This window comes from Nomascus leucogenys, chromosome 10 (genome assembly GCF_006542625.1).
Source record: "Nomascus leucogenys isolate Asia chromosome 10, Asia_NLE_v1, whole genome shotgun sequence".
Classification (NCBI taxonomy): Eukaryota; Metazoa; Chordata; class Mammalia; order Primates; family Hylobatidae; genus Nomascus; species Nomascus leucogenys.
The window spans coordinates 70,358,877-70,376,907 of record NC_044390.1 but is presented as its reverse complement, the minus strand read 5'-3'; positions in this window follow the sequence as shown (position 1 = coordinate 70,376,907).

The following is an 18,031-nucleotide window of genomic DNA, read 5'->3' as shown; positions in this document are numbered from 1 at the left end:
CATGATTAAAACACCAAAAGCAATGGCAACAAAAGCCAAAATTGACAAATGGGATCTAAATAAACTAAAGAGCTTCTGCACAGCAAAAGAAACTATCATCAGAGTGAACAGGCAACCTATCTGTTGGGCAGAATGGGAGAAAATTTTTGCAATCTATTCATCTGACAAAGGGCTAATATCCAGAATCTACAAGGAACATAAACAAATTTACAAGAAAAAAACAAATAACCCCATCAAAAAATGGGCAAAGGACATGAACAGACACTTCTCAAAAGAAGACATCTATGCGGCCAACGAACATTTGAAAAACAGTTCATCCTCACTGGTAATTAGCAACATGCAAATCAAAACCACAATGAGATTCCATCTCACACCAGTTAGAATGGCAATCATTAAAAAGTCAGGAGACAACAGATGATGGGGAGGATGTGGAGAAACAGGAATGCTTTTACACTGTTGGTGGGAGTGTAAATTAGTTCAGCCATTGTGGAAGACAGTGTGGCAATTCCTCAAGGATCTAGAACCAGAAGTACCATTTAACCCAGCAATCCCATTACTGGGTACATACCCAAAGGATTATAAATAATTCTACTATAAAGACCCATGCACACATATGTTTATTGCAGCACTATTTACAAGAGCAAAGACTTGGAGCCTACCCAAATACCCATCAGTTATAGACTGGATAAAGAAAATGTGGCACATATACACCATGGAATACTATGCAGCCATAAAAAAGAATTTTTGGGGGGAGAGAGAGCATTAGGACAAATGCCTTATGCATGCAGGGCTTAAAACCTAGATGATGAGTTGATAGGTGCAGCAAACCACCATGGCACATGTACACCTATGTAACAAACCTGCATATTCAGCACATGTATCCCAGAACTTAAAGTAAAATAAAATAAAATAAATTGTTTATCAATATACCTCCTGCCCCCAAGTAATTTCTGTCTTAAAAGACACCTTGGTGGTCACTGTTAAGAAAATTTATATTTTTATTTCATTACATGGTGAGGGTCTTATATGCTTATATATAGTGTCTGATCTAGTGCAGTGAAGACAGTGCGTAGCAATAAACAATCACTTGTAGCAGTTGTGAAAATTAATTGATATATATGAAAGCATTTAAAAATTATAAAACATTGTAAATGTGAAGGATTCTCATGACCAATACTGATACTTTAAGTCCTAGTAGGTGTCATACTATGCAGGCCATGTTCAAAATTAGTTGAGGTAATAAGAGTATATGGTCAAGTTTCTCTTCCTTTGTTTGAGCAATCTCTTGTCCTTTCTACAGAAGGTATAGTGGGAGATGTAAAACATACTATTAATATATAAAACCCTTGGGTTACAGACTCAGCACAAGGACTGCAATTTTCAGTCAGGCTTCAAATAAGGAAGCAGAACACTGTATGAATAATACAGATTAAGGAATGTATTATAGAAATTGGAATTTCCCCAATGCAGAAAGAGCTGGGCATTAAAGTTTGTGTAAGGGAATTAGAGGATCAAAGAAGAGGCACTAACCAGCCGTCATGAGGAAGAGATGTCAATGGACAAATCAAAGCTTGCAGAGACCTCTGGAAGCTAGGCACATCTAGCTGCTATAGTGGGGTTGGGAAAGGGGGATGGTGTAGAAGTTGGTTGCTGTTTGTGGGCACTGACTGTAAATTTGCAACCAAGTGTCTGATGGTGCCAGCCTTTCATGCCAGAATGACTAGCCCATGAGGTCAGGAACGACTTCTTGCATTTGCTTTGTTGTCATCCTAGCATATCAAGTAGTGAATGGCATATCACAGTTGCTTGATAAACACTAGGTGAATGAATGAATGAATGAATGATTGTCACTTAAGTGCCAAAAAGGGGTGGCCTTTGGGATTACCAAAGAGGGGTCTGAATTTGAAATATGGATTTGAGTAATGTTTGAAGTCATGGGAGTAGATGGACTAATTCAGACACACACACACACAGACACACACACACACACAGTGATAAAAGAGTCTCAAGGGTAGAACCCTGAAAGAACACACTCACACTCACGGGAACAGGTGGGAGGGAAAAAGCTCGTGAAGGATTCTGAGAAGAAGTGATTAGAGAAAGAAGAGAACCAAGAAAAAGTGGCATTGGAGAAAACAAGAAAGATAGAAAATAAAACTTTCTGTTGAAGTCACGTGACTGCTATAAGTCAACATCTACAGTAATAGTGAATTATTTCTCACCTAACATTTCTTGAAGATCAGTTTAATTTGCTTTTACCCTCTCCCTCTGTCCTTTGGGGGAACTCTTGAACAATATTTCATGAACAGGAGCACTGGACATTCATTGTTTACCTTTCCCTTCCCCGGGTTAGCAACATTTTGCATCCCAGTGGCCATAATGATTGGTTTATTCAGGATGGGCGCAGTTCGAAGCCATACCAATTGCACTGCATCTCTGGGCCTTAAAATGTAGGTGCTGTTGGAGAAAAGGCTTGTGCTTTTCTACTGGATGTGAAGGTGAAAGATGTTAGCTCTGGGGCTGTGGAAGCCATCTTGCAACCACAACATGGGAAAGGAGCCAACATGGAAGAGAGAAAAACTGAGAGACAAGAAAACCAGGGTCTCGTGATGTAATTGGAACCCCCAATTAAGGCATTCCTGAAGCAAGTCCTATCTCAGTTATATGAGCTGATAAACCTCTTTGCATTTTAATCTTAACCTAAAAAATCTTAGCTGACATTCCAAGAGGTAAAACATACTAGACTCCTTTAGAAAATCAAACATATATATATATATAGACATCTTTGATTTCTTAAAAGTGGAAAAACATTATTTGCATCAACTAAGATCATGAGTCTAACTGCAGAAACTGATGTTCTACAGGGAATATTGTCATAACTTGAACAAAAACCTTAGTGGGAAAAACATGACTTTCTTTTTGAATAGCAACTAGCCCTGGTGAGTCAATGTTGACATTTGTAACTCTTTCCTGGAAGGTTAGAAAATCTAAGGATTGACTGGTTTGCTCACTTACCCTGGCTTTTGTTCCCTAACGAATGGGTAATATTAGTCTTTCAGCATGATAACATAAAGCAGACTGATTTGCATCACTTGGTATTGTCAGCCCTGTGTGTTTGAGTTTGTTCTCTTATTTAATATGTGCTGTACTGAAACTGGGTAGTCCCTGTTTGTTCAGTGGCCTCTTGTGAGTGCCTGCCTTCTCTCTTGGATTGAATTGAACCAGGGAAAATAGATATGGGATAGTGTAAGAATAGGAGATTTTCTTATTTACTCCCAAACTTTTCACCACTCCAAGGACTTCCAATAGGATCTTTGCTATCTTTAGAAATCTAGACTGAGTCTAGAGTTGAAACTAGAATTATTTTAGTTTCTTCCTTCACTTATGTTGAGATTCTGGACCAGCTGGTCTTAGTCAACCATCATCTTTTGCTGTCTTTGACTCATGGTAGCATATTATTGTAATCTTTATTTATTTTCTGTTATTCATGTGTATAAAAATTAATAATTATTAATTACTCTTTAAGTCCTGCCTTTTCATTTTCCAGAAGGTAAGAACAGTTATATGTAACTTGAAGGGTTGTTGTGAGGTTTAAATGAAAAAACATAAGTAAAGAAAACTTGCTTCCAATCTCCATGAGTATTCACAAGCTTGGATTGGCCTCCCCAAACTCACTCCAATCCTCTGAACTTTTAAGACTCATCTTAAGCGTCTCCTTCTAATATGACCTCCCTCACGGCCCCGACTCAAGCTTGATTCCTCCTTCCACTCTGTGGTCATCTCTATGGCAACACATTTAATGTTGTGTTTTATTAGTTGGTTTTCTGATCATTCTTACCCACTAAACTGTGGACCATTTTGGGGGCCAAATTCTATCTTCAATCTATGTATTCGCAGAGAATGAACCATGTTTAGAATATTAGTTGGGGTTCAACAATTATATGTAGAACTTTCAAAGGAAAGGAATTAACATTAAAAAATAGTCAACCATATACCAAACACTGTGAAAGGCACTTTCACATACATAATTACATTTAATTCTTTCCAGAAACCATTTTTACAGATGGAGAAATTAAGACACAAAGAGGTCAAGTGGTTTGTGCAAGGTCTCACAGCTAGAGGGTGTTGGAACAGGATCCTATTCCATTTCTGTTTGGTTCCCAGAAGTCTGCCTCAAAAAACTACAAATTCACTTCGTTAATGACTTCTTTAATCTTTGGAATTTTCTCAATCACTGTCATGTCTCTATGCTTTTCAAAGGGGTCAGAAATATATTATATATGTAATATACGTATAAATAAAACAAATATGTTTAACAACATTTGAAAGACAATTTGACTTTTGAATTAAAAATGTTTTCTTCACATAGAACCTTTAAATGCATAATTGCCTTGACTTGAGTGGATTATCTGAATTATTGGTTGGCTCTGAACACTCTGCTTTAGAGAGTTTAAGTCAAATTATTTTGAGTACTTTACTATCGACTTACTGTAATATCAGGCCATAATGTTTGCATTGAGTGTTAAAACATAATCATGTTGATTTCCATAGATGTAAACGAATAATGATGGTGTATGCTGACAATTCATTGTATAATGGCTAAACATTTGCTATGAAAAATGGATTCATTGTTTTACAAAGAAAATGAAGTTGTTTTCTTCTCATAAATCCTTCTTATAAATTTCAAATTTACAACTCAAAGGAATTTTAGGTCTTAAGCACAGAATAAGACCCTAAGGAAAAGAAGTGCACCACAGTGATTAAGGAAACAGACTGAAGGCAGAAAGACCTGAGCTGAAGTGCTTTCTCTCTTTGCTAATTACTTGCATCATGACTTTGGGTGTATTACTTATCTTTTTCAAGCCTCAGTTTCCTCATTGGTAAAATAGGAATAATAAGAGTGCCTACCCTATAGGATTATTGGGAGAATGGAATGGCATCCATGTAAAAGGGTTGAGCATATTGCCTGGGCCCCCGCTGAGCATTTAATAGCTATTAGCTACTGTTTCTCTTCATAACTAAGTCTTAAACAGTTCAATTATGGCTACCTGACCATTTAAAAAAGCTTTAAATTCCCAACCAGTATGGCTAAGCCTAACCACTAGAGACATGTACAGAGGAGTCGGGAAGCTTGGCCCAGCTAGACTAGGGGCAATTAGGGTGAGTCACATACCAAAGGCAATGAGTAAAGTGAATCTTAAAGGGAGGAGAACTCATTAGAAAGGAAAAGAAGAATTGGGGTGGGTGCGAGGAGGACAAGCTGGCCTAGGAATATTCCTGGGCACTAGAGGGTCAGAAATTTACTTTTGCTTATTTGTTTCAATCTCATAGCATTTAAACATTTTATCCCTAAATAGAATGATGAATAGTTACTTTTTGAAACTGTACAAGAAATATTGATGTCATAAACAATATCTCATTACATATAAAATTTTTTGACATAAAATGCACAGAATGTTAGACTAATTTATTTACCAGGCTTCATACTGTTTTATGAGGTCTAGAACAAATAAAAAGCTTGTTCTTGCTCTATTTTTTTCAAGCAGGAATGAGTCTGAGAAACTGCAAAGAACTTTGTTGTTTTATGTTTTTCTATAATACTTACACTTCTATTATATTTTCCCAATATGATCTTAATTAAATATTAACTCAAAATACTAAGATGATGACTATTGATAATGTTTTTTTGAAAAAATGGTACTTGTTGCAGTGAGAATCAACTTGAGAATTCAGTCTTGAAATTTCTTATCAAATATTGATTTTATAGTTTGTTCCTTTTTAAAAATCATGAAACTTTTTCATTTCTTATAAAACATGGCTTTATAAAAATAAAATGAAATAAATTATTGCAAATAGAGAAAATAAAATATGAAAATCTTATTTCAGTTTTTACAAAATTAACTATGCATATTAAAATTGAAGCATACCTACTAGGAATAAATAATATAGACTGATAAATTTCACACCCAAAGGATTTTTATGTTTCCTTCTACCTGTAATAATGAGCCTTTGGGCTCACACTGAGTAGGGAAGAACGCTTTTAAAAACATAGTCCAATGGTCATTTTAAGCTCTGCATTTTTATTCTTCTCTGCTTTCTCCTTCCCAGATTCAAAGCCTCCATCTGTTGGGCCCGAAAGTGGATTGTTTACTCTGACCATATGAATAGATAATCCCTTTCACTCAGGTCTATGTCTTTAAAAAGATATTAAATCTTTGCACGGTTGAACTACTTTTATGACTTCATTTCCAATATTTGGAATGTTTAGGTTCCAAGGGTTATATCCACACTGTAGGCAAACAGTGACATCTTTTCTTTTTGAAATCAGTTTAATTTTGTTCGCATATGGTACAGAGTCATATGGCATAAGATCATTTGAATATATTTTGGTATTCTTCCAAATCCTTTAAATCCAGCCCTCTTAAAATAGAATTAATTGCTAAAGAGGTAAATTAATGTATGGTAAATGTTTATCCAGCAAAACTTCCCTCAGTAAAAGTCACCTCGATTTCCAGTTGGGTTTACTTAAAAGAAATCGCCAAACTTGATTTGGTATTGAGAGAGTTGATATTCTCAACGACATGGCATCTTTCTGCTTCAACTATTTAAAGAGAACATTTCTTGGAGTTACATGGAGGGCTTCCATGTTTTGAATTTTAAAATATTAGTTTATTTCCGGTTACTATGACTGAATCTGTAAGTTGGAACCAAATTGGCAACTTTGTGATAACTCATAATAATTGGTTAGCAAGCTAACTAGTGCCAATCGCTTCTATTTTGTAAAAAAAAAAAAAAAAAGTGGCCAAATTAAATGAACTTTGCCCATTATTTTGGCTACTTTGTTGACTAATTCACATCTGTCACCCCTAGATGTCCTTCACTCACATGTTGGCCTGTTCAACTCCTTCGAGGTCCAGCTCAAAGGCCACCTCTTCCCTCTGGCCTCTGTATTGCTCTAGCTAGACACTCCAAGTATCTTAATGGGCTTGGTTTGGGCAGGTATCAGGCACTTGATAGCCAACAGACTGCCTGGTCCAATAGTTAGGTGTATATGCATCCCATGTCTCATCTAAATCATAACTGATTTAGGGCAAAGTAATGTTTTATACATTTGTTTATTTCTGCACATTGGCTTCTATGTATCAAGGCTTAATAAATGTTTATGGAACAAATTAAGAATTTTTTGGCCCAGTATTTGGCTCTTACAATTAGTAATCTTTGTGGCAGCTCCTAGTGTTCTGAGAAATAATAATCAATATCAATTATAAAGTGCTTAGAGTGCTCCTGGCATCTAACAAGGCATTTTATTTATGTTATCTCATTATTTTAAAAATAACTCTCTATGTTAGGGTTTATTTTCACTCTTTTTTTACACGAAAAATGTGAAGCTCAGAAAAGCTAATCGACTTGCCTATGATTACTCCTCTAGTGTTCAACGTAAGTGGAATTCAATCACACATCTTTGTGATTCCATAGCTTGTACTTATTTTGTGAACAAATAATGTCCCTTAAGAATGATTACCATTGTACAGGTAAGAGAGCTGGAACAAAGTGAGCTTCATAATCTAGCCCAAGGTTGTACAGAAAATAACCACCGCTGAAGCTTGGGCTCATTTATCTTCATTAGGTGAGTTTTTTACTACCTGTTTCCAACTGAATTTTCTTAACATAATAGTATTAGTTACCTGTCACACTGTTGGAATGGGGCTCAAATTTTGAAAAGTACATTATTACTGTTCATCCTCTGGAATTACTTAAGCAATTCTATTCATTTTAGATGTTTATTTATTACATTTGTTCCTGACACTTGGTGAAAATAGGATAATACAACAATATCCTCTTTCCTTGTTTTCCCCCTTTGCTTCTGTTGACTCTTTATCATTAAGCATGTTCTTTAAAGAGATGAATTAAGATATGTGCTTCTGATGTCACCACAAATAAAAAGACCTACAGAGATGTCCATGTACCTTGGAATCATCTTCGCTTATTTAGCAGGAATATTAGTTTAAACATGGTGTGTCCATGGCACACTGGATAGATTTTAAGGAGGAAGTGGAGAGAACATTAATGACAAGATGGGTGTCAGGAAGGAAGTGAGAAAAGAAAGTAAAAAATACCTTGTATCTAAGTGAAAAATAAGTTAGATGTATGGCCTTGGAATCAAGATAAAAAAAGAGGGGAAATTCTTTTTTTAATTATTATTATTATACTTTAAGTTTTAGGGTACATGTGCACAAAGTGTAGGTTTGTTACGTATGTATCCATGTGCCATGTTGGTGTGCTGCACCCATTAACTCGTCATTTAGCATTAGGTGTATCTCCTAATGCTGTCCCAAAAGAGGGGAAATTCTATATGTGGTTATTTAGAGTATAGTTATATATGTTCATAGCAACATTGTTGCTCAGAATGCTACTAATTTAGAGATTTTATACTAATTTAGAAATTTTTCTCCTCTTTTTTTTTCAAAGAATGCTGAACACTGCTTAGGGAAAGAGACATATTTACAGTTGACAGAGAACTGTCAGAACAGGTCTTCAGGGGCTCAGGCTGAACATGGGGGAAGATTCCCCTAGTACGTGGAGTACTTAGAGTGAGTACCATCACTGCCTATGTCTAGGCATCTATTCCTGAGCCAACCTATGCATGGACCAAAACACCTTGAACAGGTGATCTCAGAGATGCCACACTGCCAGTGTGGGTGCTTGGAGCAGTTAACCCTTGTCTTTTTAGAGGGTATCTGCCAATCACTGCAAGAGCCCTTGTTAGATTGACATCAGCCCAAGCCTCCAGCAGGCCAGGGATTCAGACCTGTGCATGTTATGGGACTAGAAAGTTCATGTCCAGAAGATCCAGGTGGCTGAATGTTTTTTTGGTAACATCATAAATGCGACCTACTGGAAATGGGACATACAAAGGCAGTCTGAGGTCAGATTCCTATTTTTCTCTTGCCTACCCTGTAGCTCCAGTTCTTAACCCTGGCTGAACATTGGAATCAACCTTGGAAAATTTAACAAATAATGATGCCTAGGCCACACTGCCAAATATTCTGATTTAATTGGAATGAGGCGTAGCTGTAGAATGGGATTTAGACAATCTCCTCAAGTAATTTTAATGGGCAACCAACACTGAGAGCCTCTGCCCTAAAGGATGTCTTCTTTCCTGATATAACACACATTTATTTTGCTTTCCTTCCTTGCTGGCACTGCCATGGACAACATCCATTTCTCTGACAAAACACAAGTGACTTGACTTTGTCCTCTACAGCTGAGAAAAAGGGATAAATCTGAGCATTTTCATAAAATTAAATGTAGCAACTACAAATAATTACCAGTACACTGTTAAGCTTATTGTGAACAGAGTTTTACTAACAAAGAAGCATTTTCTGCTTACGAGAAAGGCATCATCAATCATTAAATATATAATTATAATATTAATATGCCTTTCAGGAAAATGCAAAAGGCATTTAATAAAACAGGGCATTACTTCCTGAGTATCTAATTAAAATTATTTTAATAATTACAATAAGGATACAATTATTTTAATAATTACAGTAAGGATACAGATATTGTGAATGTATTTGTGAAGACTGGGGCATATATATAGCATGGGAATGTTGTCAACTACATATCATTTTGATATTTCCCCATTTTTACTTACTTTCATATACATTATATAATAATATTTTCTGGCCGGGGACAGTGGCTACCACGTTTAATCCCAGAGCTTTGGGAGGCCGAGGCTGGAGCATTGCTTGAGTCCGGGAGTATGAGATCAGCCCCAGCAATATAGTGAAACCTCATCTCTGAAAAAAAAAAAAAAAAACAAAAAAAAACCAAATAGCTGCCATGGTGGTGTGTGTCTGTATTCCCAGCTACTCAGGAGGCAGAGGCAGAAGAATCACTTGAGTCCAGGATTTCAGGGTTGTAGTGAGCTATGATTGTGCCACTGCACTACAGCCTAAGCAACAGAGTGAGACCCCATCTCTTAAAAAAAAATTTCCCATAACATTCGGAGTTTAATTATGATTATATTAAAGTAAATGGCAAGTAGTAAAGTAATAGTCATGATAATAATGCTGGAGATTATGATTTCAATATTACACAAGTGCCATGAAAATTGGATTTAAGTAGAATTTTTATTAGATTTATTAGGAAAATCTAATATGAAATGTATTTTATTTTGAGTCTTTTTGTAAAGGGAATTATTAAAAATATATTTTTGCATTGATTTGGATTTCCATATACCTTTTTCAAAGTAATTATTAAAATATTGTTTTTCCTTTCTTAAAATACATGTTTAATCACCTATTTCAACTTGATTTCCATTTATTTCTATTCCAAATATTAGGGTGGCAATATCTTGTGAGTGCACATCTGATGCTTATTTTATTGCAGCTGGTTAGTGGGATAAAATGACTTCTCAGAAATTAGAATTTTGGTGTTTTGTGATCTTTTAAACTTTTTTTAAGCAGAAAAAAAATTTGAAAAGTGTAATAAAGAACTTTTTAAAAAGACAGGGTCAAGTATTAAAAACAATATTTCACAGACCAATAAACTTTTTGTTCAAACCACTATTTATTTTAAAAAAAGATATTGATGTGGTCTTACCAGTGCAGAAAACACAACTTAGCTATTATTCCAGTAGTTTCCATTGTAAAAATTAAGGCTGAATTGAAGTCTGAGAAAACGTTTCGTAGCACAACTGAAAGAAAATAAATTTAGGTCAAACACAACTGCAATCTAGAGTGTCCTTACCTTTTCCAGTCTTACAACAGGTGGATCTCAGAGCTGAGTTCTGGTGCTGAATTTGGAAAGTGCTTAAGAAGAAAGTTAACAATTACTTTCTTTCTAGGCTCTCTTAGACAAGACAAGATTCATGTTCTGAGACTTGGAAGAGTAGTTGACTCCATGAGCCAATGAATGAAAAGGAAGAGAAAAAAAAGACACATCCACCATGAGAAAATGCTCCTCTCAAAGCTGTCACTTTACCTTGTCTTTGGAAGAGCTTTCCAAATTGCTTAGGATTCAGCAAGAGTTTTATTAAATAAATGTGTAGGCACTAAATCTAGAGGTCTTAGTAATGACCTTGAGGTTTAGTACCTATACATTTATTTTAAAATCATTCTTTGAAGAAGACTAATAACACAGGCTAAATAGACAGTCTTAAAACAAATGAGTGTAACACAGGTTTTCAGGCTTCCTTTTGATCCTCTGTTTGTTTTAAGCCCAAGAGGTGGGGAGAAGCCATGCTGTCTGTGCCTCTGTCTCTCCCACAATGCCTTGCAAAGTGTCTTACTCAGACTGGGTCTTGAGAGAATATTTATCAAATGAATGAAGATACAATTTTAAGGTTGGAAGGACATTTATAAGTAATGTAGTCCAACTCTCTTATTTTAAAAGCCAAGACAATGAGACCCAGAGAGGAAAATGACCAGCCAATGGTCACATTGCACTTAAGATGAAAGCTATGGCTGTGACCTAAATTTCCTAACTCATGTTGCAGTGCTGTTTCTACTCCTCCACCTTTATAAGGTAAATAGGAAAATTTGCCAGATATTTTTCAAATTGCCCATGGAGAGTGGTCCAAATGGCAGGTGCAGCCACCGGACGTGGTTACTTGATCTGTTCAGTTGTATTTACCTTTCAATATGTTTGCTTTCTGAACAAGAGAGGCCAGCTCCATTAGGTAAATGACTAATCCACTAAAATGGAATCTAAATAAATGAAGTGACATCTTAGAGCTGTATGCTGTTATGGGGTGGGGGCTGTCAGGAACAGGAGAAGGAAGACTCAGGAAGAAAAACCTAATAAAATGTTTTCTTTTTTTTTTAAACAAAACAGCTATGCTTCTCATAGAGGTTTGAAAACAATGCCACTGTGTATTTTGAGACGAAATGGTTTTTATAACTTCTTTGTCAATAAGTATGCCCTCTTTTTCTAAAAATGTAGGTTAATAGAAATATAATTAGACATTTGCAATTCCCCTACAATAACTTTATCTGACTGTCTCTTTACAATGATTAAAAGATATTAGAGCATTGCATTCTGCTATGAGCAATTTGTTTCATCAACCATTCATTTTTTTTTTAATTCATTCAGCAACACATGCAGGGCATCTACTGTGTTTTAAATATTATATTAAGTGCTTAGGATACAGAGTCAAGAAAGCCACAGTCCCTGACTTCTAGGAGCCTACAGTTTTCTTGGGGAAATGTACATTCACATAATTTTAATGCAATGTAAAGTGCTCCTTGCATTAAAGATGGCGTGACTCCAATTCTATGTATCATGCAGGGTAGAGACACTTGGGAAATGCTGCAAAAAAATATAATACTGGAGTGAATTTTGAAGTAGGAATTGATTGGCATTTCTTTTAGCCTGGGACATGGAAACAGCAGTTCTGGCATTAAATAAAGACTCCAACTATAAGCCTACACATAGTCCAACTACTCTTGTGTCTTGTGAGTGCACTATTAATTCAGTTCTCATGACTTCAGGAGCAAGTGTGACTCCTCAGAGCTGTGGAGGTTGTAGGTAGGCTATGAGAACTCTGAAACCAGATGGTCTGGCCTCAAATGCCCAGCATCATGACTTGCTAGCATGTGTTTCTCCTTCTGTGTTTTAGTTTCTTCATTTACTAATGATGATGACAATAGAAGCTATGTCTAGAGCGGATGTTGAACCCATGTGCCCTTGTATGGTCTTAACTATTTCTGGCTGGCATCTGTTTAGGTCACTTGATGTCTGGACTATATAGTCTGTGAGGCATTTTGAGGATCTCTATGATTGACTCATAGAGTTGCTATGAGATCTAAATAAGAAATACATGGTGAAGATTTATCTTAGTGCCTAGCACATGGTAACACCTAATAAATGTTGACGTTTATAATATTGATAGTAATAATATTTATTGTATGTAGTATATTAGCAAATGCTTAGTAGTGTTAATAATTCTCAATATGAAGAATTCCAATAAGGTATCTTTTGCCCATAGTAGAAGTTCTATAATTGTTTCTGTGTTGAATGTCTCATTTTCAGAGCAGTGTTTACTGGTAATATAGTCTCTTTCCTACTTCTGATTTATTTCCACAATTCTTCCAAGATAGGACCCAAGCCAGTCTCCATCTGGAAGTTCAGGAGCACTTTGTCTCTAGTTCCTTCCTCCCTTCTGATAATAAAGCCGTCACCACCTGCATCTTCAGTATCTCCTTCCTTATCCCCAGACCAACATGGTTTAAAAGAGTACTGAGTAGACTAAGTCTCAATACCTATTCATGCACACCCACTTCCAAGGGAAATCACCCACCCTTGCCCCCCAACAGCTGATCGAACCAAAGATGGATACCTGACTCATGGGGAGCTGATCCCAGATTAACAAGCTAACCACCTATGGTCTGATACAGAAAGATAGGCAGGGCCCATGAGATTCTGTTATGGTAGGAAACATGAAGGGAATTTTCTAGCTAGTAATATAGCTGAAGGAGCGGGTTGACTCAGAATGGTAAGCCAAGGCCAATTGCAACCAAAATTGTGAAAGACGAGAAAACACATGGATTGGAAGAGGTGGAAGATGGTTTGCAGAAAGGGAAAGACATCCTGAGAGTGGTGCAGAGAGAAGACAGGTGAGACATGGGAGAAAGATAAGAAGAAGTCTGATTATAGTTGATGCCAAGAGCTACCTGAGACCCTAATGACTTTGAGTTTTTATTCTGATGGTGATCATGATGATGACAACAAAGATGATGCTGCTGACAATGATTATAACAATAGGTAACATTTCATGAGCATTGCATGTGTTTTAAGCAGTATTTTAAGTCTTTATATGGATTAACTCAATGCTCACAAGAAATCCATGAGGAAGATTTTATTTTATCCAAATATTATAGAGTGCCTATTTGTAGCCTGACAAAAATTCCCCATATGCACTAATTCTTACTCATATACCCTTGAGAAAAAACTAAAGGCCCAAGAAGAAAACTAGAGCAGAGACTAGCCACGCTCCCAGGTGCAAGCCCAATGGCCCAGCAACAGTTGCCCACAATTCTCCTCAGCTGCCAGCCATGGTCAACATCTGCAGTACCAGGGTCAATCTCTGAACTAGAATCTCTTATCCCTTTTTGATTCCATTGAGCTTATAGAACTGGCTACTACCACCTTGATTCAGACCATGTCGCTGGCTGTTCCCTGGTCCCTCTTCCTTTAGTCTTTCAGGAATCAGAGCTCAGTCCTGGCCAGCTGATTTGACTGGGGCCTCCTACTGCTTCATTCTCACGGTGCTGCACTCATAGGGCCTTCATTTCCCTCTGTTTTCCTAGATCAAGGGCATAATCTCTCCCAAGGATGGACAGAGCTCCTGGAAGCCGCACAGCAGTCATGCTGGCTCCAAAGAAACAACAGTTGTTGGGTTTTCCATCTGGAGTTTATCCTTTCAATAATTACCACTGGGACTCCTACACTCCTCAGATTATATCCAAGCAGTGTAGCTGCTCTCTGGTCCAGTGGTGCCCAAACTGTAGTGTGCATTTTCTGGGGGATTCTTTTTAGAATGAAGATTCTGGTACAGTAGACCTGAGATTCTGCATTTCCAACAAGTTCTCAGGCAATGCCAAAGCTGCTGATCCACAGACAATACTTGGAGTATCAAAACTCTAGAGGAGACTCCTTCTCTAAAGAATCATAGTATTTTAGGCTCTGCTGGCCATGTCATCTGTGTTGCAACTACTCAGCTGTACTGTTGCAGTGTGAAAGCAGCCACACACAGTAGGTTAAAAAAAAAGGATGCAGTTGTGTTCCAATATAATTTTACTTACAAAATCAAGCCATGGCCATATTTGTCCCATGTTCCTTCCTACTCTACTCTGGGGAGTTCAGTAGTATTTTACTTACAAAATCAAGCCATGGCCATATTAGTCCCATGTCCCTCCATACTCTACTCTAGGGAGCAGATTTGTCTTTCTGTAGTGGCAGCCACAATCCACCACATGCCTCCTGCAGTATATTAATTCCATTGATGGCCTCCCTATATCTACATTCATTGCAATGTGATGTTGCATATTTCTTCTTCAAGAGGTGGTAGAATCTCTTTCTCTTTTACTTGAATCCAGGTTTCCTGTGACTTTCTTTGCCCAATGGAACATGATAGAACTAACGTAGCACCAGTTACCACCTTGGTCCTCAAGAGGCCTTCCACCCTTTAGCTCTCTTGGAATCCTTCCTTCCCCAAAGGAACAAGTCTGCACTAACCAATGAAGGATGAGAAAGCACAAGGAGGAGAGCCAAGGCACCCCAGCAACTGCAGAAGCAGCGCTGTTGACAGATGCATGGGGGAGTCCAGCCAAGACCAGAATTGCCATGCTGAGCGCAGTCTAAATTGCCAAATTTCAGATTCATGGATAAACAAATGAATTTTTATTTCGTGTCACAGAGTTTGAGTTGGTTGTTATGCAGTAAAAGCTAACCAATACACCTGCTATGTGATAAACAGGCGACTTATCAAAGATCTTCTGAACTACCCCATACATTCAGTATTATGTCTATTTTACAAATAATGAGCCAAGGTTCAGCTAGTAAACTTGCCCAATGGAGCACAGTGGGTAAGTGACAAAGCTGGGATTCTAACTGACTGTAGACCCTGGGATCTTGTCACTGTGCCAATATTGTCTGTCATCTCAGTTAGGTTTGATATCCCCCTCTTCATTTCCATCCTCAATCCCAGCATCTCCCCAACACATGCCACACACACACCATTGTTGAAGACTAGACGTTCAAGCCCACCAGGAAAAGCAGCCAACATTGATACTGAGGGAGTTTTGTAAAACAACTCTGCAATTGTGTTATACCTCTTAGGCCAGATTGCCTGTGATATATTTCAGAGCAGGCAAGATTTAACCTCAAATATAGCCAAACGAATATGCTAACAAGCTACTTAAGAAATATTGACATTTGTATACTATTTAAAACTTTAAAAAGTATAGTGCTTCCTTGAAAGAAATATTAATGCACCTTTTGCAGAGTGCAGACATTGGATGAGGATGTAATGCTTCCCTAGACACCCTACCTACGATATGCCGCTGAATCTGCCAGGTCTATAGTCCTTTTTGTGAGCAGGATTTTTGGTCTCATAGATTTAACGAAAGATTGATTTTCTTCCTTGACAAGGATAAACCTCATGAAATGGTGATTTAATTCACAACACAAAAGCATGAAAGCCCCCCTTAAAATTAAAAGAAGTCCTCTCACAAAAAAGCAGGTTCATTCACAGTAATGGACCACTTTACTTTTTTTTAAGGCAATAGAACTTTGCTAATTCTCATTAATGACAGAGGGGGCCCATTGTAGAAGAACCAATTTTACTGATTACTGAATCGTATAAAATATTCTGAGAAAGAAATGAAATCTTGGTCATTCAAGACCCTCCATGTGTCTTGCTGAGAAATATGCACCCACTGCTGTTTTAATTGGGAGAATAATCAGGTTTGCAGTTTAGTGAACTGAGATAATCACAAATACCATCCAAGTGCAAACCTACATTTCAGCCATGATTAAAGAAGACACTTTCAGGTGATAAAACTGAGCAGCTCGCGTGGGGTAAATCAACAGCTCATTGAGTTCAAGGTAAGTGTTTTCAGAGATGTGTTTTTCAAGTCATTTTTCAAGTCATTGAGGGAACAAGATTTTCTGTCGTTATTGAAAGAATTTATTCATCTGGCAAAATCAGGCCCAGTAATTTATTATCTCAGTTTTACACTTAAGCATCTCAGTGTTATATAGCATTCTGACATGTAAGATCAAATCCAGTTGTCGACTTAGAATATGCACCAGGCTCACAACTCATTTTGTAGATGACTAAGATTCTGAAAAGTGAGAGGTAATTAGAATATTTAAATAAAATTTATTTGTTCATAAAATGAAGAAAAAAATAAAATATTTGGAAAACATAGAAGTTCCTAAAGTGCAATCTCAGAGCATTTCATCAATGGCAACTGGGCTGTAGATGTGGCAGAGAAATTATCTTGCATGGCTTACCTTATTTCCAGAACCATAAGGAGCATCTCTGAGCTATTTTACCAACATAAAGCACCACCATAGTTGGCAAGAATTTTAAACTAAGTTATTCCAAAGTTAGTGCATGCATATGTCTTAAGCTCAAATTTCTTCATGGCTTTATTTTGAAAACATAAATTCAACATGTAAATGGAAGGTGGTTATAGTTGGATCTCCAAGCACAATATCAATACAGTGGTAGTGGTTAAACACCTACCACGTGAAAGGCACTGCTCTAGAAACTTTGCATATATGAACTCTTTTGATGCTCATTTCAACACTATCAGACACGAGCTGTTATTAAAGCCACTTAGAGATGAGTAAGTTGAAGTGCAGGGCAGTTACATACATACGTGTAACAGTATGCATAAACACATGAGGAAGTTATGCAGATGGATTTTATTATAAATCATAAAAGATACGTTAATAAGTTTCCAAAAATTAGTATACCAACAATGGATTAAAATAATTATATACCATGACCGATTGGTATTTACCTCAGGTATGCAAGGCTGGTTAAACATTTGAAAACATCTAAAATAATGGGGATGTGGAATAAGAAAATTTTCAGTTGGAAAGAAACTTCTAAAACAATCATTATATTATAGTTTTCTTGACCCTCATATTGAATCTCTCCTGGTTTCTTTAGCCAGTTCAAGTTAACAGAAAATAGGGACAAATCTAGCTAAAAAGGAAATGTAATTTTACTTGTCACAAAGCCTACCATGGGTGTAAACTGAGCTGCCAAATTGATTAAAGTTGTTTTAGCACAACAACTCTGGAACATCTGGGTCTTGAAATACATAACAATTAGTATAAAAATGTCAGAAGTATTTATGGAAGTCTATTCATATCCAACAATTAGTTTGCTGTAACTCAGAACACATGATGTTCAGGCAGATAGACACTTTCAAAATAATTTTTAAATAATGAAATTATTGCCATGAAACATTTTGCATTTGAATATGGAAATTTGCATATTATTTTA